Genomic DNA, 26,052 nt, shown 5'->3' with positions numbered 1-26,052 from the left:
GGACCGGTACAGTATCGGCATTAGCTCGAGCTCACACATGGTAAGACTAGACTATAATAAATATTCACATTGGCCTGGGTTGGACAAGCAAGCCTCTAGTTTTAATGATCGACGTGGAACTGGAACGTCCGCTTTTAGTCTAGAGGACGAGGAAGTTATTGGTGCCCGTATGTCATATTATACGGACGGCTTTTTCAACCCGGATATACGGGCCATATGTATTTTATACGTGATAGCCGAAGTATACAAAACGACGAGATCTAGATGTATTAGAACTGAACTTTGCTGTAATTGCGTGGGCGTTTTGCTTAGTGCATGTAGTCTTTGCAGGTAGTCTTTGCAGATATACATTCAATATGATAATATGGAATATTTCAACGCGTTGTGGTTGTGAACATTGCGCTGATACAGCGGTATTAATAATTAAGAAAAATGTCCGCACCGTCTCTCGACTGCTAATTAAAACCCGCCAAAAGATGGGTGAGAAGAACACCAGGTACGGACGGGTGTCGAACCAGTATAATAGATCACCGGTATAATAGATCACTGCGTCATCGTGACGTAGAGGTACGTATGAATGACGTCACCATATGCCGCGGTCCCTCTCCGTCTTCGATTCGGTCTCGAGAAATTTCGTTCGTGAAGACGATTCTCGAGCCTAAATAGATTCAGCGAGTACGCTCTCACGCTGATCTTTTATGCCGGTGATCTTTTTTACCGCCGGCATAACAGATCACCGGTATAAAAGACCAGTGCAGTGCATGCCTTTCTGAGACAGCGACAACAAATTCATTATGGTTTGGACACACTATGCGCATGATCACTTATGCAGCCGGCAGAAAAGATCGCCAGATCTTAGTGCATGTTCTTCTAACGTATAGAAAACTAACTGTCTTGGGACAATTTTAGAATTGTCGAGACAATTTTGAAAATTGGTTTGGGACAATTTAGAATTGTTTTGAGATCCTTTTTAAAATTGTCTTGAAACAATTTTAGAATTAGTGACAAGTGTATGCGCTTCTAAAACAATAGGATTTAACAAGATTCTACTGTATTCCTTTCAAAATAAAAGAGCAGAAACAGCAATAATGATTGCGACAATGCTTGCTGGAATACTCACATCGGTAGTCAATTCTGCTGCAATGCCTTGTGATAAAAATTCATCAGTGCATGTTGTAATCGTTACTGTATTCTGTAGTGCGTTATTCCTGCATGAAATGTAGCGTTGATAAAATTAAATGCTAGGAGAGCTAGTTCTACTTCCGTGAGGCTGCATCGCCCTAATTGCGAATGCTTCCTACTCCTACTGCAGAATAACTTTTGGAAACAGTGCCGCGATCCATTTCTACATAAAAAAATTTCACGCATTTGAGAATGTTTCTTGGCAAATTTTAGTTAATTCTGCCTTGCACTTTAATTAACCAACCATAATAACAATCGTTGCAATGATCGGTGAAGTATGGCGTTTACTACCGATAGATGTAACTATAAAAACTTGAATTTTCGCATATCAACAGACGAAACAACGGCTTGATTGCAGCAGCAATCATTGCCTCGAATTATTGTTGTGATTGATGATGTTGTGCTAGTTTACACTAATGTGGCAACATATTGCTATGCAGTCACCTTTAATTAAAAAATTAATTAAATAACAGAATGGCATCTATCGGTTATGGAGTTCTTTTCTGCCGGCTGCATAAGTGATCATGCGCATAGTGTGTCCAAACCATAATGAATTTGTTGTCGCTGTCTCAGAAAGGCATGCACTGCACTGGTCTTTTATACCGGTGATCTGTTATGCCAGCGGTAAAAAAGATCACCGGCATAAAAGATCAGCGTGAGAGCGTACTCGCTGAATCTATTTAGGCTCGAGAATCGTCTTCACGAACGAAATTTCTCGAGACCGAATCGAAGACGGAGAGGGACCGCGGCATATGGTGACGTCATTCATACGTACCTCTACGTCACGATGACGCAGTGATCTATTATACCGGTGATCTATTATACTGGTTCGACAACGGGCGATCCTTTTGGTCATCTTCGTCTTCGTCGTCAGTAACTGTTAGAGACGCCGCTAGTGTCCTGCTCACGCTTTTCAGTACCTGCTTCTGAAGCTAAAAAGAAAAACGTCTCGCTAGAAAACGATAGCGGAAACCCTCACACACCAAGAAGATCAAACTTCAGACAGCTACGTGGCAATTCCGCCAAAGCTGCATAAGCTTCATTGGCGATACATAAGAGCGGATTGTGAGCGCCACTTCCCACAGAGTTCTCACGACACTATCAATAAAATCCTGCGCAAAAGCATAACGTAATCGCGAAAAGGACGCAATTTACTGGCTTTCCTACATCGTCTTCACAGAGCTCAAAGGTTACCTTCAAGAGCGAGCACGCCTGCTTCAAGAGCAAAGGACGTCGGTCTTTCAGTACTTTGCTAGCAAGAGATGACCACGCCGTCGGCAAGTCAATCACGTCGGCAAGACAAAGAAACTTAAGAGCTTCTATAGCAAGTGCAGCCGGTTCGCAAGGTGCAAGAGGATCGCGAAGCGCGGCATTCAATATACGAGAAAGGAGACCGACTAAATCAGCACCATGCTGACTTGCTCTATTGGTAAAGAAACATCACACGTGCTCAAAGCAACGTGCACGACATGACTTACCTCAGTCGGCACACATCTAAAATGCAAGCCGCTTGAGACAACTTCAGTTCGTAGTTTCGTGAACGTTCGATGGGACCGCCGTCACTAAAGCCAATAGGACAGGCGAAGAGAACTTGGAGAAGGTAAGGAAAAATTCGGTCCTACAGTTTACAGTGTAAACACTTACGACAGGAGATCTGTTTGCAAGGCTGTTTACCTGCTTTTGCCACAAAACGCCGATCAGTCGAATAGACAGAGGCTGAAGACGTTTATTCTCCGCGAGTTTCTGAAGACTCCTCAACACTGGTTGAACAGCAAGCCGGTGAGTTGCCAGATCAGGTATTGAATACATAATGTGTAGTTTCACTTCGGGAATCGATTCGAGGTTCAGCTGGTAAAGGAAGAGATGAAGAAGCGACACTAACTGCACAAAAAAATTGATAATAACCCGTAAACTTCAAACGGATAATAAATTAGCCTGAGCTGGGTCTGAAAGAGCGACTGCCTTGAGAAATTGTAGCACTTTTGGTCGAGCTTCGTCCAGAGGAGAGGAAAACAGCGCGGCTCCAATAAGTACAAAGTAGACGGGAACAGGCTTCTGCCGGTAAGCTGGCATCATTTCCATCAACTTCGATAACCACTCCACCGTGCTGATACGACTATAGTGCAAATAGTGTAAAAGCGTCGAAAACCATCCCTTTCATCATGCCCTTAGCCTCTTACTTCGTCAGCAGGCCGTGTAGTGTTCGGCAGCAAACGTCCAGAACAGGTAAAAGAGAGCCCACCTTTGTGTCACAGTGTTCAAAGTCTCTTTCGGCCGTTTTCGCGAAGTCTCCTTCCTGTCGTTTATCGTCTGCTGTATGCGATATCGCCTCTACGGTGGAAAGAAGTTCCGTTGCCAATGAACATTTGAACAACGCATTTGATTCGCCAAGAATTGTCTCGCTGGTCTTTGGACTCACGACGACGATAGACAGAAGTGGGTAGACAAGCAAAGACAACAAGCGAAGGCAAACGCTTTGGCTGTGATCAACAAATGCACTAATCACGCGCTGACCTTCAATTACAAGTCAATATACCATTTCAAGTCAAGCTGTGCAACTCACCTGTTTGTAGTAATGCTATCTGCTCGCTTTCAGGCGCTCCAAGCAGGTAAGCTAAGACAAAAAGGGTTGTGCGCAAATCTATATTCTTTATAAATAGGACTTTGAATTAAAGGAGTGACTCTTTACAGCCAGTCTAATACTTCGTCTGGGGTATCTTAAGAGCTTACCTCAGGAAGCCAACCAACAGGGGCGTCCACTTCGATTTTTGACGTTTCTCTTAGCATTGTCGATGCAGACTTTTTGAGAAGCAATCCTAACATCTTTTCGAATTCGAAAAATTCTTATCTCAGTGTAGACGCCGACCTCGCTCAAGACATGGCTGGAAATGGGATGGTCGGGATCGTGTCGCCTGCTCTAAGGTTTCTGACTTTTTCAACGACACAACTATGCCCAAACTTGTTAGCGCCGTCTTTGATCTCGACAACGGAATACTCGATCTCACCTTTAGTTAAACGATTAGCGCTTCTTCAGTCGATCCCTCGGAATTATTCGTTCAAGACAAAATCAGTGACTTCGTCGCGAGAATCGACTTGAAAGACAGCACGTTTGTGTCCAAAGATTCGACAATCATTCGTCTCAATATTGCCAAAGATCGGTTAAATGCTATAAAAGTGGCTAGAACTCTGGCTCTTTCTGCCAATACGACATTCGTCGCCGTTTCGAACAACGCAGCAGAAGATCTCGTAGGCCTATTTACGTCAGATCGTGATGACGCCGTGGAAGTGACGAAATTCGTTCCGGACACGACAAGACCGACACTTGTTGGCTTTTCGGTCAACATGAACGGAGCAAACGTGACTCTGACTTTCAGCGAAGCTGTTGATTCGTCAACGTTTAACATTTCTCATCTGCACTTTCAGAATAATGCCACAGCTACCGAGGACCTCTTTCTTTTGACTGAATTTGCAAGAGTGACTGGAGATGGCGCAGAACTGACATTTGTTTTTACTGCAACCGACTTGAACAGACTGAATGCGTTGCCTTACTGCACCGGTGTCAATGACTGCTACCTGGTCTACACGACTGATCTTGTCAGCGACATGGTCGCACTTCCACTGAATCCTCTAGTGAATGCTACGGCAGTGAAGGTGACTGACTTCGTCGTTGACCGGCTGGCACCGACTCTCGTCTCTTTCGAGGTGTTGAACTTCAACGACGGAACCTTTACGCTGATTTTCCGAAACAGTTCGAGTGTCGACTTTAGATCCATCAGCTGTCCAAATCAAAGGATGGTACAACGATGATATTGACCGCGATATTGTGAACCTCACCGCCGGCGCTATGACAAGCGCCGATGGAACGAGAGTCGTCGTCACTTTCTCCGCTGCCGACCTCAATAGCATCAAAAGAAATGTTCGACTGTGCAGCTCTCCAGGACTTTGCTACATACGATTTTCTTCAGATTTCGTTGAAGATATGGCTGGCAACGACGTTGCCGTGCTTGCTGATGACGTAGCGAACCGATTGTATTCGTCGCCGACGAGTATCGTTGAGGATACGACGGGAACTAAAGTGCAGTCGTTTGACTTGAATTTGGAAACAGGCGAATTGACCGTGACGCTAAATGAGTTTGCTCTCGAAGTCAGCTTTGATCCATCTGCGATAACTCTACAAAGTGCTTTTAATTCAACAACGTCTTATACTTTGACAACTGGAATTGGAAACGTGAACACGGGAAACAACCCCTCCTTCGTTATTCAACTGAACGCAGCGGATCTCAACGGAATAAAATCTATTTACGCATTGGCAGCGGACGAGAACTCTACGTATTTGACGGCAACGGCAAGTCTAGCTCGAGATACCGTTTTCGTTCCTCCTGGTGGCAACAGAGCCGTTCCGCTTCTAAACGGAATAAGTGCGCTGCAAGTTCGAAATTACGTGAAAGACGAAACGGATCCCACTGCTATTGACTTTGTCAGCTTAGATTTGGGTCAAGGAACAGCGGAAATTAAGTTCAGTGAACCGGTGGACTCGAACTCTATTGATTTCGGCTGGATTACTTTGCAAGCTAGCAGTTCTGGCGGCGAAGCTTCTAACCTCACCGAAAAGACTCCGATCCAACGATTCTTGTAATTCAAATAAACAATGCCGATTTGCAAGATATCAAGCTCAATTCGGCTTTGGCTGCCAGAAAAGAAAACACTTTCCTGAAGATTTATAGCGAAAGTGTAAAAGACAGTGCCGGGAACCCCGTTTCAGCTTTTGGACCCGGTCAAGTGACGACTTACAGAGAAGACAATCTAGCGCCCGCTCTCTCGGCCTTTACTCTTGACATGCAAAACCGAATCTTGACTCTGACTTTTGACGACGTCGTCTTACCTGATCAATTCGAAGTAACGTACATAACGATCCAGGGCAACGCTGCTGGAACAGGCAATTCTTTCTCTTTAACTGGAGGCCGTACCAACAGTCCCATCGGTTTCGAAATTGCCGTTAACATCACAGAGGACGACTTGAAGGAAATCAATAGATTCCCCGACGTGGCAACTAGCAGGGCGAACACTTTCATCACGATGAGAGCCAGTACTATAACGGACGTCAGCAGTCTCGGAAGCGTTGCCGTTCTCAATCCGAATGGGCGACAAGCATCTGAATTCCTCCCCGCGTTTTTTATTTCATTTTATTTTATTAAATTTTCTATACGTGCAATTAATTTTCTTCTTTAGCTTTTCTACACAGTCAGAGGATCTGCACTTAACATCAAATCTTCTGATTCCAGCCAGTGAGAACAAGCCATGCAATTGAGTGGAGTCCAGGGAAGGAGAGTTCGTCATTGTTATTTTTTTTGGATCGTTGAGGAGAGGAGAAGGACGGAGAGATCAAGATAGGGGTACCAATAATCACGTGACAAAAGACGGCCAATTGGTCATAAAAGTTTGGAAAGACACGGAGGGAGCAGTGCGACTCCACGACGATATATTGCGCAATCATAATAGACACGTTCTTGTGTCTGCGCAGGCAGAGCAATTAATATATAGTTTAGCGCACATGGACTTTGCGCGTTTTCATAAAAAGACGAATAACTTATAAGGAAGCGAAACGTGCCCATTAGGATGTGGCAAGAGCGAGCCGTCAGTCGTCGTGGTCCATTGGACGGGCGAAAGTGCACAGGAAGTCCATATGAAAAACGTTACAACCAGGGAAGAAAACCGTTCCAATCGGTCGCAAAACCGATCGGAAGTGTTCACTTGGGTCTGCAAAAACTCAAAATCACACAATGCAGTGTAGGGAAGTAGACAAACCTCATCGCGATGGTTCCGCTGCCTTCCGTAGAAGGATTCGCTGCGAAAAGTCGCCACGAAGAAAAATCTATAATATATAATCACGTGATATAATCACTGTCGTCAAAAACCGATTGAAATAGCCAAAGATGTGTACAAAAACATCCCATTGAATGATTACCAAGCTGCTACACTAATTTCTAGTATAAAAAAAGATGAGGTCCCACAATGGGGTACATAGCGGAAGTGAGCCATGGTTAGGAAACAGTCTAAAACCAAGTTTACAAAGCGATGCGGCGATTATAAAGCGACTTATGACATAAATATGTAGCTGATAAACTGATAACTACCTTTAGAAAAAGTGAGGCCCCTCGTTCGGACACGCAGTCGAAAATCGTTTTTAGAAAGCAAAAGCGGTGTCGCAACCATTTAGTCAAATAAGTAATAAGCTTTTACACCGATTTCTACAAATAAAGAAGGTGAGGTCTCATTGGGTACACAGCGGAAGTGAGCCACCGTGAGAAAACAGTCGAAAACATACTGTAAACAGCAAAAGCAGCTATCAGAAGGCGGTTGTAAACACCGTTTTTGCTTCTCTAAAAACGACTTTCGAGTGCGTGTCTGAACGAGGGGCCTCACTTTTTCTAACAGTAATTATCAGTTTATCATCTACGTATTTATGTCATCATACGTCGCTTTATAATCACCGCTTCGGTTTGTAAACTTGGTTTTAGACTGTTTTCCTAATCATGGCTCACTTCCGCTATGTACCCCATTGTGGGACCTCGCTTTTTTTAGACTAGAAATCAGTGTAGAAGCTCAGTAATCATTCAATGGGATGTTTTTGTACACAGATTTAGCTATTTCAATCGGTTTTTGATATGAGCAATTATGTAATCACGTGATTATATATCGATTGTTCGCACCAGCGTGCGTTAGAAGCGTATTTCTGTCTTTTCGCAGCGATTCCTGCAACGGAACTCAGCGGAACCGTCGCGACGAGGTTTGTCTACTTCTCTTCATTGCTTTGTGTGATTTTCTGTTTCTTGCGCAGAGCAGCCAAAGTCATAGTCTCGCGTAGCCAGACCTCTCTCTAGTGGTGGTTAATATCACCACTGGAGAGGGTCTGGGGAACTTCTTTGATCTTGTGTGCCGCGCGTAGGAGTGACATGATGTCATCCAGATCGGGTGACAATCCAATAAGTAGCGGTTCCAATGCTGGCTAAAATGGCAGCTGGCGAATCGTTGCGTGCAGATCAAACGAGCCCTACCCATTGCTAACCCGCTGCGTCTTTCAGTGGCAAGCGAACGAATGGCGTCACTCTACAGTACAGTGTAATCTGGTGTGATCGCTTATTGGATTGTCACAAAACCTGGGTGACATATGGTGACGTCAAGGAGTTACCGTATATGGTCAACATTCCATATATGGTCCCCCCGGAATCCGGGGGAAGCGGCACACAAGAAGATCAAAGAAGTTCCCCAGACCCTTTCCCCTTGGTGAGAGTTAATATCACCAAGGGGGAAGGGTCTGGCTACGCGAGACTACCAAAGTGACACTTCCGATCGGTTTTGCGACCGATCGGAAAGTCTTTCTGCGCTGGATGCAACGGGAAGAGATGCAGGTGAATTTTCTCTATTTTTGTAGTTCTTCTCGCGTCGATCGATGGAGTCCGTCGTACCCGTAATCGTTTCCGTTTGTTTGTGGCTCGTTTGCGCCATCTTAGGTTTTTCTAACGAGTTTTTCCCTTTAATACGTACGTCTGGGAGGCGATCGAAGTAAAGCGAGGCTCGCTTGAAGAGCGTAGAACGAGATAGAAGAAGTTATATATTTAAATAATTTTTCTTTGATTAGGAATTTCTTCATCCATGGATCTTCAGATAAGTCATGATAAATCATGAAATGTTTTCAGCTTTTTCTCTCTATTTTTTCCTTAAGGACAGCGACGAAATAAGAAGACAATGGATGACGTCAAATTTTTGCTGTGTGCGGACTGAAGAAGCTCGACCTTCCAAAGGAGACAGAAACGCAAGGAAAAGTTAGAAAATAATTGCATTCCTTTTAGTCAGGTAAGAGATGTAGTTCTTGTTATAATCTAATTAATTTATTTTCTGGTCTGCTACACTGTAGACTCAAAGGCAATGAAGAAAGTAATCACTGACCGTTGTATGTGTGTATTGATTAATTATTTTTTGGCAGGCATGGGTGCAATCTACATTTTTTTGTCATGGCAGCTTCAAGTTCGTCTCAAGCTCCTACGCAAACTCTCATCGCCGCCGAACGCGTCGCATGCGCGAAGCCCTCTTTCGCGTGATCATGCGACAGGAGATGGCGTGTTTCCAGACGAACGATATCGGGCAGCTGGCCACGCAATTGGCTGAGTGAGAGCACGTTTTTTTTTCACCCCCGAGAATTCGCTTAATTTTTCCTTTTTTAGTGATCTCGACAAAGTTAGTCGAGGCAATGGAGATAAGATTGGTTCGTTTGTCATGTGGGTGACCGTGTTTCTGGGCGGACTTATTATTGGTTTTATTGCTGAATGGCGTCTCTCTCTTTTCATCTTGGGATTAACTCCCATACTTGCAATTTTGGGAGTGATTGAAGCGAAAGAGATTGAAAAACACTTTTGAATTTATATTGAACGGGTCTCTTTTTCAGCTTATCACCTCTTTCACGAATAAAGAACAGGACGCCTACGCCACAGCGGGAAGCGTAGCCGAAGAGGTCATTTCTTGCATTCGAACTGTCGTCGCGTTTAGCGGCGAGGAGAAGGAAATGAGCAGGTCAAATAATTGATGCAGGGGAGAAACGCTGTTCCTATTACGCGTACTATTATTTTAGATACCAAACCGAAATTGAAAAGGCTCGTCGTCTGGGAAACAAGAAAGCGCTGAGTCGTGGCCTGGCCGTCTTTTCATTATACATTATCGTTTTTGCGGCATTTGGATTCGCGTTTTGGTATGTCAGCCAAAAGAGAAATGAGGATGTTGTTGTTGTTGAAGGTTCGCCGGATTTCTTGTATATGAAGAATTGACCACGGGTGGCAACGTCTTGACAGTGAGACCCAAAGCGGAATATCTGTCGCGTTTCTTCATGTAGTCTTCTGACCAGGCGATATTTGCGATGTCATTTGGAGCCTTTTCTCTCGGCTACGCCGGTCCCAACTGGGAGGCAGTGAGTACGGCGCGAGCGGCTGCTGTTCGAGTGTTTGAAATCGAGGACAGTGTAGGATGGCCAAGTGTAAATTGATAGGCTCTTTTCTCTCCTCGCGTAGCAATCGTTGATTGATCCTATGTCTGACGAAGGCGATAAGCCGAGCGAGGAGACGGTGAAGGGCAACGTCGAATTTCGAAACGTTGACTTTTCTTATCCTTCTAGACCAGACGTTGAGGCGAGACAAATGGGGAAAGGGAGAGGAGAGTCCGTTTGATATAATTCCTAGGTGCTTCACGGTATCGACTTGAAAATCACCAGTGGACGTACCATGGCTCTTGTGGGTCCGAGCGGATGCGGAAAAGTACAACCGTTCAGCTCATTCAAAGATTCTTCGATCCCGCAAGCGGCACGGTAAGATGTGAGGATTGGAAGGGGCAGTCGACTAAAATCCTGACTTTTTCCTCGCGTGAAGGTCCTACTTGACGGTCACGACGTTCATCGATTGAATGTCCGTTGGCTGAGGCAGCACATAGGCGTTGTGAGTCAAGAGCCCGTTCTGTTTGCGACAACGATTGCCGAGAATATACGCTACGGTCGCGAAGGGGTCACCGACGGACAAAATTCGCGTCGCAGCCATCGCGGCGAATGCTCACGACTTTATAACAAAATTGCCTGAAGTGAGTCCCCCCATGCACGCGGCGGCGCACGAATTTCCTCTACAGTGCGCCGTTTTCTAGCAATACAATACGTTGGTTGGGGAGAGTGGAGCCCACTTGTCCGGCGGGCAAAAACAGCGCGTTGCCATTGCACGAGCCTTGGTGCGAAATCCCAAGATACTTCTCCTGGACGAAGCCACGTCGGCGTTGGACACTCAGAGCGAGAAGTCGGTTCAGGACGCTCTTGATAAGGTATAATAAGTCAACGCTCGACCGGGTTTTCACCCCGGGACTTGGGCTATGTTTTAGGCTAGAGAAGGTCGAACTACTGTCGTCATTGCTCATCGACTGTCCACTGTGAAGAACGCTGACTGTATCACGGCAATCGTTTCGGGGCGAATTGTGGAGCAAGGAAGTCACGACGAATTGATGAAACGAGGGGACGTCTATCACGATCTAGTCATGAATCAGGTTAGACCATCTAGCCTAAGTTATGGTCACTTCGTAGATTGATTCTTAGAGTGTTGTCGGTGGCGGGCCTGACGAGACTGAAACTAAGAAAGGCAAGTCCGGTTGCTTAGTTATTTTAGACACTACATCATTTTTTTGTAGAGATTTAAAATGTGACTCGTCAACACTCTGTACAGCGTCAAGTATCAAAAAAGTCAGCGAGTCGCCAAGACTCAAAAGCTGTAAGAATCAAAGGCAAAAGTCTACTCTATTCTTTGAGTGGAACTACCCCTTTTGCAGGAGGGTACTTCAGATAAGAAAGAGACGAAAGAGGAAGAGGATACCGAAAACGTGGAGGATACTCCGCCACCGTCGCTAGTCCGTATCGCCAGACTGAGCTCGCCGGAATGGTTTCACCTTCTAATGGGAACGATCGGCGCAGTGGGCGCCAGAGCCGTGATGCCCGCATTTGCCGTCATCTTCGCCCGAATGATGAGAGTGAGCGCGAAATCGTTCGATACGATCAAGATTTCAATTGACCTTCTATTTCTATAGGTGTTCAGTGAAGACTGCGAAGAGATGCAACGTCAAGTCGTCATTTGGGCGCCCGTCTTCATCTACATTGGCGTCGGCTCGGGGATATTCGAATTTTGCAAGACCTTCTTCTACGGGCATGCCGGCGAAGCGTTGACGACGCGTCTACGAGGTCTCATGTTCCGCGCGACGCTGCGTCAAGAGATCGCCTACTTCGACGATCGGCATCACTCGACGGGCGTTCTCACGACCCGACTCGCTCGCGACGCCGCCGAAGTCAAAGCCGTAAGCATCGAAAAGAGCAACTGTAAGGAATTGAAAAGAGGTGAGTTTTTTTCAGGGCTTTGGGACGCGCATTGGTACGATCGTTCAAATGATTGCCACTCTTCTTGCCGGTGTCACCATCGCTTTCGTCTACAATTGGCAAATGACGCTTGCCACACTTGCCGTCATACCGTTTCTCGTCATAGACGAAAGCACTTGCCGGTCACGCGCACTCGAACGCCGCTCAGATGGAGAACGCCGGTCAAGTGGTCGTCGAAAGTATCGACAACATTCAAACGGTTGCGCAGCTGACGAGGGAAGACGTCTTCATTCGAAAGTATCACGAATGCCTCGAGCCGCCCTACAAATCAGCAATTCGCAAGGCGCACGTTCAAGGCCTCACTTTTGCTTTTTCCCAGGGCTTTCTGTTTTTTTTCCTACGCTGCAGCATTTCGTTTCGGCGCGTGGCAAGTTGCTCACCAAGGTTACGATTACGAGGCCGTCTTTATGTAAGAGATGATATATCAGTGTGTGATGGTAGTTTACCTGTACGTTCTCTAGCTTAGTGTTTTTGGCGCAATTATCTTTGGAGCCTTTTCCATGATGGGAGAGGCGATGTCTTTGGCGCCCGATTATTCCAAGTCGCGCGTGGCGACGAAGCGAGTTTTTCGAACGATTGACCTGGTGCCGTCAATCGACAGTTCATCGTGCCAAGGAGAAAAGCGGGTATATTATATATGCAATTCAATCAGAAAGCGGTGACCGTTGATTAAAATTTTTGTAGGACGACTTCAGCGGTGATATTGATATTAGCTTCGAAAACGTCAAATTTTGTTATCCAACTCGACCGGACGCGCCTGTTTTAGAAGATTTGACTTTGACGGTGAAACCAGGAGAAACGGTGGCCTTAGTTGGAGCGAGCGGTTGCGGAAAAAGCACGTGTGTTCAACTTCTAGAGAGATTCTACGATCCAAAGGAAGGAGCTGTGGTATGCTAAATCTTCTCTATGTTATGAAGTCTATATATACCATGGTCTTCAGTTTGCTGATGGTAAGGACATTCGTGAATGGAATTTGAAGCATTTTCGTCATCATTTGGGTCTCGTCAGTCAAGAACCCACTCTTCGACTGTAGCATTCGAGACAATATCACGTACGGAGACAATTTTCGCGACGTTTTGTCTGAGGAGATCGAGACGGCGGCAAAAAATGCAAACATTCATAAATTTATCGAAAGCCTTCCAAAAGTCAGAAACCCTCAGCGTACTTTGCCATGGTCACTTCATATTTTTCTAGGGATACGATACAGGAGCAGGCGACAAGGGTACGCAACTATCTGGCGGTCAGAAACAGAGAATAGCCATTGCACGAGCTCTCGTGAGAAATCCGAGGGTTCTTTTACTCGACGAGGCGACGTCGGCTCTCGACACAGAAAGCGAAAAGGTTATCTTGAAACGCGTTTCTCTTATTGAATATTAAATTTTCCGGGATTTTCTCTTTTGCAGATCGTTCAAGAGGCGTTGGATCGGGCGCGTGAAGGCCGCACGAGCAGTGATTGCTCATCGCTTGTCGACGATTCAAGGAGCAAATAAAATCGTCGTGATAGAAAATGGCCGCATCGTCGAACGGGGAACGCACGCCGATCTGATGCAGAAGAAGGGCGCCTATTACAAACTCAATGTTTGTCCTTATCGTTTTGTTTGTACGTCACCTGGACTGCCGGGTGCAATGCTGTAATTCATACCATAAATATAAATATTAAACCCAGAAGTAACCCGGAAGTAGCCCAAAAAGAAAACTAACGTCCTCCCGGCGTCTTCAGGTGAAGGGCCCTTCACCCAGGCCCTCTTTCGGGGAGACAGTGACCCATCTGTCCCGGGGGTGCCTTTATATACCAAGGCACAGGTGGACCGCGATTGTAACCCACCGCGTCTTGCCCAAGTGGGGTGGCAGTTTATCACTCATGCCACTGGAGTAGGGGATTGAATCCCCTGCGTTTTCGCCGCGTTCAACCTCTCTGGCTCGAGTTGGGCCGGTTTTATTTAGTCACCTCGGGGCCCGGAGGTGAATGGCGACATCGGAAAGCTCTTCATCTGCCTCGTCAGTATGTCCCATTTCTTTACGAGAAAACTGCAACAGAAAAAAAAACCAAACGCCTTTTCTTTAGGATGAAGTACTTTGAGTCAATTGAGTGTCCAACTGGAATACGAGCTGCAATGGATGGCACGTGACGTCATGAGGACCGCATCAACGAGGATGAATGTCAACTTTTGACCGCTGTCCGGATCCGTTCCACGAACAACACCGACAACCGTGCCCTTAGGGCTGTTCTCCAGAACGTCGTTTCCTTTCAGGGACGGCACTAGGAACTTCGTTGACGTCTTTCACGTAGACTGTCAATTTTCTTTCAACGAACAGAGACCCGGAATCGGTTGACCGAACGACAATAGTGTACTGAGATTGACGCTTGTAGTCTAAATTGGCGTTGGGTGACGTCATGAGATTCGCTCCCTGGATGACAAAGCCCATGTCGTCCGTAACTCGACCACCGTAGTGAACTTCTCCCAGCATGTAACGGACTGTGCTCCACGAGACCCTGCTCGGCAAATAGTTGTATGTTTCTAATGAGTCAAGCTTTGACGTATTCGCCCGCTTCGATTCGTTTCAAGTTCTCTACCTGACGTCTCTCCGCGACATCTTCTTCGTCGTCGTCCGTCGAGCTCTCGCTCAAGTACAAGTCGTCCATTCAAGATCTCGAAAAACTCTCGGCAATGCGACTGAGAATCGTGAAATGAAAGAAAAAATGTTCAAAAATTGTTGTCTCGATAGGGATAGGCGATTGCAGCAGGGAAGCACTCGTGCATTCCGGTCGAATCCCACGTGCACTCAGCAAAACGTGTCTCAATTGACCGACGCTCAACAGCGGCCAAGTCGGACGGCAGGACTGAGGCAGCACACCGATCTCAGTGCAACGAATCCAACGTTTACGGTGGATGACATGGCTCAACACGGTCCCGCCTCTTCGCAGGCTTCCGCCGCCGCCGCCGCCGGATTGAAGACGTTCGTCGTGCCGGTGAGGGACAGACGGATGGGCGGAAAAGTGTCGAAGCGACGGGGCAAGGTAGGTAGTGCCGCGAAAAGATAGCTTCTTGCTTCTCTCGGAAATCCTACAAAATAGATTAAGCGATTTTTCCCCCTCCCTGTGTGCTTATTGTCGTTTCGTTGTTGATAGATAGTAAGACAGTAAAACTTGACACAGTTGAACATTTTTGCACGCACTTAGTCTATAGTTTCTCTTTAGACAACTATAGAAATAAAGTTCGTTAGGAGAATAATATTCGATTTTAGCGCTCATATAATAAGAAAACGCGAGCGGGAACCCAACCCACCAAGAAGAGCAGAGGAAGGTACTATTGGACACGCGGAACTCCAGCGGAAAGGAACAATTGAGCATTTCCATTCGCTGGATAGACAGAGAGTACCAGGTTCACGAAGACTTTATTGGCTTTATGCAAGTTGATATAACAGACGCTAAGACATTATCCAAAGCAATAAAGGATGTTCTTGTACGGTGCGCTCTTCCTTTGCCGCTGTGTCGTGGGGTAGCCTTTGATGGAGCTGCGAACATGAGTGAAAGGCTTAATGGTGTTGCTGCTGTTTTTCAACGAGACAATCCTCGTGCCTTGTATGTTCACTGTATGGCTCATTCTTTAAATTTGTGCCTGCAAGATGTTGGAAAAGAATGCCGATGTGTTAGAGATTCACTGCAATTAGTTTCAGATTTGGCCACGCATATTCGAGCGTCTCCAAAGAGACTAGCAGCTTTTTCGAAGATCAAAGACGAAATGGCGCCAGGTACAAGTTCACTTAAACCGCTTTGTCCAACCAGATGGACAGTGCGCACAAAGGCAATTCAAGCTGTTCTGCAGAATTACGACGTAATTGGTAGAAGCTTAGAAGAAAATGCTGATATGCCTAGAAGCATTACAAGCAGCAACGCTTCTAGTCTTTTAGTTTTCATGGGCAAATTCTTTGTTTTCTTTGGACTCAAACTTTCTGAGCTAATATTTGGCCGCACTGAAGAGCTATCTGTTTTGCTACAGAAAAAGAAAACTAACATTTCAGACTCTCTAGATGGAGTAAATGCAACCAAGATGTATCTTCAGCGACGTCGCTCAGACGAATATTTTGAAACCTTTTACCGTGATGTTATTACTGAATGTGAAAGTCTTACGGAACCTCCTTGTTTGCCAAGGCAGAGACAGCGACCACGCAGGTACGACAGTGGAAGTGACTCTTATGTACCACCGGACCCAAAAACGTTTTATCGTCAGGCGTACTTCGAAGTTTTGGATTTGCTCATTAACGAGTTGGAGCGAAGGTTTGAGCAGCCTTCTTTCAAACTTCTTGCCGAGATTGAGAACACCCTAGTGTCTTCCTGCGCAGAATCGCAGCAATCTCCGCGCCTTTCGCCCGCTCTAAGAGAAACGTACAGAGAAGAAATCGATTTCGACCGCTTGCTTGTTCAACTTTCAACAATGCCAGACTTCGTTCGAACAGCTTTGGCGCAAACAAGGCAAAAACGATCTGAAATTTCAGATAACATAACTATAAGCTGGATATCTTCGATGTTTGATAAGTGCTCATTTGCTAAAATAATGCTCTCGGAAGTTGACAAGCTACTAAGAATATTTCTAACTGCACCAGTGAGTACTGCTACAGCTGAAAGATCTTTTTCTTCTTTGCGTCGTCTCAAAACTTACCTTAGAACAACTATGACTCAAAAAAGACTTAATAATGCAGCTATTTTACACATCCATAAGCACGTAACAGACACTGTAGATTTAGCTCAAGTTGCCAAAGATTTTTGCGAAAGGAATGAAAGGAGAAGGGAGTTTTTCGGCAATTTTTAAAGATAAAAATTATTTAAGTGAGCACGTATATCTCTCAATATATATACAGTAGGAGTAAATTTACCTGTTTTTCTCTAAGGAGCGTATTTTACAATCTGACATCTAATTTATAGGAGGCTTTATCCAACATAGCGCTGAAATGCCGAAAACGCCGGAAATGCAGTCTTGAGTGGGCGTGGTCAAAAAAATTTTTGCGCGCCGTTTAGCCCCCTCAACAAAAAATTCGTTCCGCCGCCGTTGGTTGAAAGAGAGTAAATATCCTAAAGCCCTAGAGGTAAATGGATATGAAGTGATTCGTTAACTTACAAGCAGTGCGTAAACACGTACCTTTTGTATAATGGGTTCGCGAGAATAAGATTTGGCAAACTTAAGTTGATAAACGAAGGTGTAGCGAAAGCAAGTTTTAATAGAGCGAAACATTTCAGTCAAATTTAACCCGAAACCAAGTGATCTAGTCATGGACAGTTTGAAGCTAATTTACCAGTTAGTGAAGGAACGACCCGGTGATTGTAGCAAAAATCTCGGATGATCTGTGACTAGCAGTGAAATGCTAATCGAACTTGGAAATAGCTGGTTTTCTGCGAAATCTATATAAGTAGAGCATCATACATTATTCTTACATTGTAAAGCACAAGATGGTGTTGGAGGCACTAAGCCGGCCACCTCAACTAAACTCTGAATGTGGAAGAATTTAAGTATGGTAGACAGACAAATAAATGTTTCATCGACTATGAATAGGACAAGATTTTCTTTTCTAAAAGCCCTTTTCATTTGGGGTTGGCAGGACTTAAACCTGCATTAACTGGGCCTAAACCAGCCGTGTTCACCGTTTACACCACACTCCCTTATGGGGTAGAGTACAGTTGTACCCCCCTTTTAGCTAAACATAATGTATGCCCATTGTTGTGATGCGAAGCCACCTACTTCGCCTCCTGATATAAATAGGGTTGTAAACACTAACATAATTAAGGCATAATTAAAGACTAGACCAGATTGAAGATTACTAATTTTTTGGCTAACACCTATAATTAATTTAGATATCCCCCTAGGTCCAATTATTTCAAGTAAGCCTTTATCTATTACACGATAAGAAATTAAATGCCCGAATTTTCATGCTTTTGCAACCAAGAAATGATTAATTATATAATTAAATTGTCAGGCTGAATTTAAAAAAGTGTATATTGCAGGATTAAACAAGTTCACCACCGTTTGTGGTTTTATTTTAGGAAGGAACATTTTAAAGCCGCCTAATGTATTATAGCCTAAAAAGGCTAAAGTAGCTCCTAATAAACTTAAAACAACAGGAACAAGTTTTATTGAACTTGGTTTATAGGAGGTAATACTGTTCCTACCACAACATCTCTGGCTATATACCCCACAAAAATGCTTCCTAAAGCTAATAAAAATAGGGGAAGTGTAATATTTCAAGAAGATTCATGAACATTCATTAAAACTTCTTTTTTAGAGTTAGTATTAGAAATAAAAGTTAAATATATTAATCTTATTGAATAAAATGCAGTTAATAAAGCTGAAAAGGCCCCCAATCAGTAAGCAAAACCAGATAATATTTATCATAAACTAGCTCTAAAATTAAATCTTTAGAGTAAAATCGTGTTAAATACGGGAATCCCATTAAAGATAGAGACCCTATAAGTATCATTACATACGTAAGGGTATAGATCTAATTAGACGTCCCATTTTTCTCATGTCTTGTTCATCCGCTATTGCATGAATTACAGAGCCTGCGCTTAAGAATAATAAAGCCTTAAAAAAGCATGGTTCATTAAATAGAATAAACTAGTTGAATAGTTGGATACCCCGCAAACCATTACCATGTACCCTAACTGACTACACGTAGAATAAGCAATAACTTTCTTTAAGTCATTTTGTACTAATCCAACCGTGGCAGCAAAAAAGGCTGTTAAGGCTCCTACAACTGTTGTAACAGTTAATGCTAAAGGAGAACCCTCGAAAAGAGGCCCAGACCGTATTATTAGAAAAACCCCGGCTGTAACCATTGTGGCAGCATGAATTAATGCCGACACAGGCGTTGGACCTTCCATAGCATCTGGAAGTCAAGTATGTAGACCTAGTTGAGCAGATTTACCCACTGTCCCAATAAGTAATAATATACATATTAAAGCTATGCTATTAGGTTGAGATACTTCATTCACCGTACTAAATACTGTTGAAAATTCTAAGCTTCCGAATTCTTTAAATATAGCAAACATACCCAAAACTAATCCAATATCTCCGACTCTGTTTACCAACATGGCTTTTATAGCTGCTGTATTAGCTTGGATTCTTGTAAGTCAAAAATTTATTAATAAATAAGAACATAAACCAACACCTTCTCAACCTATAAATAATTGAACATAATTATCACTTATTACTAAAACAATCATAAAAAAAGTAACTAAGGAAAAATATGACATAAATCTGGGTATATGTGGATCTCCTGACATGTAGCCAGTTGAATAAATATGAACTAAGGCTGAAACACTAGTAACAACTAGCATTATGCCTGTGTAAGGTGGTGTACTAGGGTACCACACCTCTAAAATTTTGATGGAAAATAAAAGATTTTTCAATCAGTCTTTTGTCTCGCTTGAACTATCCTTACCTTAGAAAACAGTCGCCTTAGGATTTTCTGCCCTAAAGTTGTCGTGGAATCAGTTATTCGGCTTCGAAAACATGCGGTCGTGCCTCTTTGATCGGTATTGGACCTTCGTCGCTGTGTTTTGCATCCGCGTTCGAAGAGAAATCGTGTTTTCACTCTAAAAATCTTCGCTTTTATCTGGCGAAAGTATTTTTTACCTTTGTTCTTCAACAACTTGCAACTTTGGAGTCGCCGATCGGTCGAATAGATCGTATTTTGAATGAAGCGCTCAGATACAATGACTGCTACATATGTCCCGTATGCGGCTGTATTCGAATGGGCTTTCTTCGTGAAGTAGCGACTTCTCCAATACCGTTTGACCGTTGCCAGGTCGCCATTTTGGAAATCACGAGAAAAAGGAGGAAGAAGGTGAAGTTTCTGCTACCATCGATTCGCTGGTTTTTATTCGCGCTTAGCCGCCTAATTCGTAAGGAAAGGCCACTTGTAACATGGTTATTGATCTCATTTGTTGGTTCTGACCTAATTTTTGTCCGTGAAAGGCGATTTCCATAAGGGGGGAAGATGCTGGTTATTATTATTTAGAGAACGGCACCAACACTGAAAGAAAATTCTACCCACCCCTATTTTACTCTAATCTAATCGTCATCGTTCTCAGAAATATCACTAAATAACACGGACCCTATATCTTCTGTAGTAAAACCTCTAAACGAACTGTCACTGTCCTCCTCTAACACAGACTCAACATTTAGTACATTTACAGTTACCTGTCCACTGGCAACATCCTCTTGAATGCCCACTTCCGTAGCTACTTCATCCTCATCCGACGAAGAGAACTCCATGTAGTGCCCTTTATAGAGAATTTCAAACGCTCAATTCTCTAAGGGGTTATCTTACCTTGAAATCTTTTCCTTGCTGATTGCCTTCGGACTACGGGAGCCTCGTCTTCCGATGAAGACTCGGCAGTTGGTGACGGTTGCCGTCTTTGTCGTACTGGGGCGGTCACAGGCTCTTTTCCTTTTCTCGATCTACCTCGACGACCTCGACCACCCCGACCACCCCGAGCCGTATCTTGCCGCGGCTGCGGCCGCTCAGGGGCTTCGCCTCCAAACCCGCCAGCTTCGTACATCGGTCCTTCTCTCCTTTCCTGATGGTCTTGCCTTTGTGCCTTTTTCTTCTTCCTAGTTGCCCTTCTTTTTATCCCCTCTTCTGAGCACTTCTGTTCACTGGCAGAAATTCTTTTCTTGTCGATCGCCTGGAAATGGTGCAGTGAAAATCATACTGGAGGAGTTCTCATTTCCTGGAGGAGTCGTGCAAAGACAGTAGAGCCATTGTTGAACTGTCCAGCTGCAATTCGAGCAGCAATGAGAATTGACAGGGCTTCACGGTATTTTGCTTTTGGGGCATAGCTCCATAGAGTGTTGTGGAAAGACTCGTTGGAATTTTGAGTATGCCCGTCTTTGCACCTCTCCAGGAGATTTTCATCCGACAAGCGTTCAAACAAGGGAAGCAACTCGTGAAAAAGCAGTGTGGAAGAGTTCGCTTCTCGTCTTGCTTGTACCGGTTCTGACCAGTTGCTCGGTCTTTCTGCCAGCGACACCACGAGTTTTCACCGATTGGCGTTGCTCTTCCTCTGACTTTGGACATTCGTCGTGATTGAAAATATGTCCTTCTGATGGATTCTTTTTGGTCTTCTTCCCAATAGCGTCATCCACATTTTTTGGTCGACAGGTGTGATACAAAACAGCCAAAATATCTTTCTTCATTGCTCCAACATTTCCCAGGTTTCTCCTTATTGCGTAGCCATATTAGGTGCTCAGCCTGTTCATTGCAATTTTTGTTAGGCGACTTTTTCCGCCAACTGATCCTCCATCTTCCAAGACATGTTTCTTGGAAGAGTCTACCCATTTCCTCAAGTTGGCACCCATCCGTTTGTGAACATGGCCTACGCAATCGAGCTTTCTCACTTCGTGTTTTTCACCGTAAATATTTTGGATGTTGCTGTAAGCTTTTGAATCCCCATCGCCAATAAACGTGGTGTACCGCAAGTTGTACTTCTCAATGGAGCGATATATGCATACGACAAATATTGCATTTCTAAAGAGAAACTATCGACTAAGTGCGTGCAAAAATGTTCGACTGTGTCAATTTCTACTGTCTAACCATCTATCAAGAACGAAATGACAACAAACAGTGAGGAGGAAAAATCGCTTAAAGATTTATGGACTCTACATTGAAGGAACAAAGTAAAGAAAGGCCACCCCTTACCAAATTCAAACGAGCGTGGTTATCCGCAGAAACGAACACGAACACTCGCGCTATAGCTTACGTCATTGTTTCCGAACAATTAATTTTATACGTTGCTCGCATTATTGAGAATAATTTTTTTTCAAAAAATACGCGTATAAGATTTGTTTTTTCACTGTGTCGCCGTGCACCGTGGAGCAGTGTCACTGTGCAGTCTCACAAAAACACAGTGTACCGGTGACACTGCGTCACTGCGTCACTGCGTCTATGTGACTCTTACACCGTGACACTGTGGCACAGTGACACCGTGACACCGTGTCCCAAGTGTCACTGTGCTCTGTGCCATTGTGCCATTGTGACACTGTAACACTGTGACACTGTGACACTGTGACATTGTGACACTGTGCCACCATGACGCTGTCACTGTGCTCTGTGACATTGTGACATTGTGACACCGTGACGTTGTGACATTGTGACACCGTGTCCCAAGTGTCACTGTGCTATGTGCTCTGTGCCATTGTGACATTGTGACATTGTGACACTGTGACACTGTGACACTGTGACACGGCGACATTGTGACACTGTGCCACCATGGCGCTGTGTCACTGTGCTCTGTGACATTGTGACATTGTGACACCGTGACACCGTGTCCCAAGTGTCACTGTGCTCTGTGCCATTGTGACACTGTGACACTGTGACACTGTGACATTGTGACACTGTGCCACCATGGCGCTGTGTCACTGTGCTCTGTGACATTGTGACATTGTGACATTGTGACACCGTGTCCCAAGTGTCACTGTGCTCTGTGCGCTGTGCCATTGTGACATTGTGACATTGTGACATTGTGACACCGTGTGTAACTGTGCTCTGTGCCATTGTGACACTGTGACACTGTGACATTGTGACACCGTGACACCGTGACACCGTGTCCCAAGTGTCACTGTGCTCTGTGCCATTGTGACATTGTGACACTGTGACACTGTGCCACCATGGCGCTGTGCCACCATGGCGCTGTGTCACTGTGCTCTGTGACATTGTGACACCGTGACACCGTGTCCCAAGTGTCACTGTGCTCTGTGCCATTGTGACACTGTGACACTGTGACACTGTGCCACCATGGCGCTGTGTCACTGTGCTCTGACATTGTGACACTGTGCTACCGTGTCCCAAGTGTCACTGTGCTCTGTGCCATTGTGACACTGTGACACTGTGACACTGTGACACCGCGACATTGTGACACTGTGCCACCATGGCACTGTGTCACTGTGCTCTGTGACACCGTGACACCGTGACACCGTGTCCCAAGTGTCACTGTGCTTTGTGCCCCTGTGCCATTGTGACACTGTGACACTGTGACACCGTGACACCGTAATAGTGACACCGCGTTCCACTGATGCAGATCTGACTCTCTATACTTATTCGAGCCCTCCACTGAAGTTTGCGGCAATCAGTACGTTTTTTGCTTTACTTTGTCATAAACATGAACCTCAATCAACTCAACATGGCAAACTCGTGGATTCCATTCGGGTAGATTGCAACGGCAATCTAGCTCCTCTCGCTTCGAAGCCTTTTTGACAGTTGGCCTGGATGTATGCTGTCTTTGAGGCGCTCTGGCTCTCTAGGCCGTTTCAACTGCCTTTTGACTAAAAGAAAACATAGTACTATAGTTAGAAAACCATCTATAATTATGCTTACCTGTTTTACCAATTTCAGGCCGAACCGCATGCGCTTTACCCTTCAATTTCGTCTTTTTTGTCTTTCTTGGCTGAGCACTTCCACTGACAGTTGGTATTTTGTCCTCAATGTCACTACCTGTAGCGGAAAAATTGATGCCAGTGAAAACCGTTTGTCAGAACCAAGTAGTAGACGTACCTCCGAAAATGGTGTCAGTGTCACTTTCAGGAGCAACTTCTTGACCAATGTGCCTTTCCTTCTCTGGACATGCAAAGGTAGAATCAGTGAATTCGTTTTTTGTCAGAGCGCCAGTTCAGTACACGTACCTGTTTCAAGAGCATTCAGCGCAACTGAAGCGGCAACTGAACCGGCAACTGAACCGGCAACTTCATCTACTACTATTAGAGGCGAAGATGTCAAACGGTTAGTATTAGGAGGTATGCTAGCAAATCTACTCTAAGAGACAATTATACCTTTTTCAGCAGGAGGATTAGCAGGATGAATTTCTGAAAAGAGCACTTCACTTTCCTGAGGGCTTGCATCTACGTGCAACATATATAAAGAATTAATATGATCGCACAAGTTGTAAGCGTTCTGTATGCACAAAGCACCTTGGCTGCTATCACGGGTGTCGCTTTTTTCCTCTAACTCCTTTTCCCAGCCCAAAGCTATAGCTAGAAGGTATAAATGCTGGCGTATAAGCTACATAGAGTCAAGGAATTATGGCAACCTTTCTTCAGGCGTTTACCAACGTCAGCAGCAAAAGAACTCATAAAAATGTGCGGTTGGCGGCTTCTCTTTGACTCCTTTTTTTGCCAGTCTACCAGAAATCTGGCTGGTTCCGTTTTTCCCAAAGATGAGCGTTCTTTGAAAATTCTTTTGATGGTTGTAATTGACGTTGCAGGGGATGGATCAACCGCGGCTTTGTCTAAGACGTCTTGAAATTTCTCAAAGTGGATAGCAACGCAATCCTTGCTTCGATCGCCGGAGCTGCTTCTCACAAAGCATGCGAACTCCTTCACCTAATTTAGGCAAATGAAGTAGACATGTATTCATTAGAAGTAAAACTCACCATAGCACTGTTTAATTTCAGCTTATTAATGCAAGAAACGACTTTCTCAGCCAACTTTTTGAAGCTGCTGCTCGTATCCGTCAGGACGGAGTTCTTGCCTTGCAGTGCTTCTATCTCTGACACCAAAGAGAGAAACGTATCTGTGACAATCTTTTCGTCTTCTCCCATGTCAAACGCAATCTAAATTATTAAAAAATTTTTTTCATTGCAAAGTTTATGATGATAGGTGCATCACCTCGCCAGCAAACCAAAGTAGGTCAGCATATCCCTGGCGGCACCTGTCTATGACCGTCCGCAAGTATCGTTTTACAGATGGCAGTGCTTCTACAGCAGCAACAGATCCGTAGGAGATGAACCTAGTTTTTATGTGAAGGGCTGAGTGCAAAAAGGGCCTAAGCGCCAAATTGTACAAAATTGAGTTAACTGCCGGAAAGTAAAGTTTAGGCGTCGGAGGTTCATGAGTTAAAATTTCGTGCATATCCCTGAAGGATTAACGGAGATATAGCAGGTTTTGTTCTGAAAGACCACGTGACTCTTAACGCACTTTACTTCACACTCGTACTTGCAATGGACGTCACGGAAGGAAGCCAGAGAAAGGGAAGAAAGCGTTTGCGACAGCCTGACGAGTGGACTAGAAACAAAAACAAGAAGCTGAAAGTTTCCGGTAAAGAATACGTCGATTCTAAAGGGAGAATCGTCCAGAAAACGACGATGAGAGCTATAACGTGCCGCTGCAGCTACGGTTGCCATCGAAATGTATCGTCTGAAGAAGCGGAGCGAATTTTTAAGGCTTTCTATGATTCAGAAAGCTACGATCTGCAAAATATTTACCTAGCAGGTCAGATCAACGTAAAACCAGTTGTCCGAACGCGAGTGCGTGAAAGTTCTCGAAGACAACATTCTTTCGAATACCACCTGCGTTTGCAGAATGGAACGTCTATTCAAGTTTGCCGAAAATCTTTCTGTGCAGTTCACGGGATCAATCCGAAAAGAGTTCGAGTACAGTAGAACCTCTAATAGCGGACACTCTTTTTAACGGACACCTCGCTATAACGGACAACAACCGTGGCACGAATTGACTCTTCTTACCTTTTAGTACTACGTTGACCTCTCTTTAACGGACACTCTAAATTTCGTATAGCGGACACATTTGTACTCCGAAAAAGCTTTATTCCTGTTTCTTGACCTCTTTGTTAAAGACAAAACAAATTTTCTCAAAAGGGACACAAATGTCTCTTATGACAAGGCAGGGATATTAATTAAGCAAGCCTTGAGGCTGTTGTAGTTAAATCAAATTCTTCTGGCGAAGTTCTTCCACCACAGACGCAACTCGCTGCAAGAATGCTGCCGGACCGTAGAGAGAGTAGGTGCACGGAATCTCAAGCCCATACCCTCCTCCTCGATTAACTCGGCTGCCTGTAATTCTAACCGTTCCTTTATTTAATTCTTGCCTTAGAAAATGAGAAAACAGTGGCGCTAAGTTGAATGGCACATGACCAACAAC

General features: G+C 44.6%; 1 pseudogene; it reads left to right on the top strand.

Moving 5' to 3' along the window:
• Positions 1–9,295: 9,295 nt before the first annotated feature.
• LOC136196891 (ATP-dependent translocase ABCB1-like) lies at positions 9,296–15,336 on the top strand (annotated as a pseudogene).
• The last annotated feature ends 10,716 nt before the right edge of the window (positions 15,337–26,052 follow it).

Source organism: Oscarella lobularis, chromosome 16 (assembly GCF_947507565.1).
Source record: "Oscarella lobularis chromosome 16, ooOscLobu1.1, whole genome shotgun sequence".
Classification (NCBI taxonomy): Eukaryota; Metazoa; Porifera; class Homoscleromorpha; order Homosclerophorida; family Oscarellidae; genus Oscarella; species Oscarella lobularis.
Note: the sequence above shows the minus strand (reverse complement) of the source record. Positions and strands in the feature narration are given on the sequence as shown.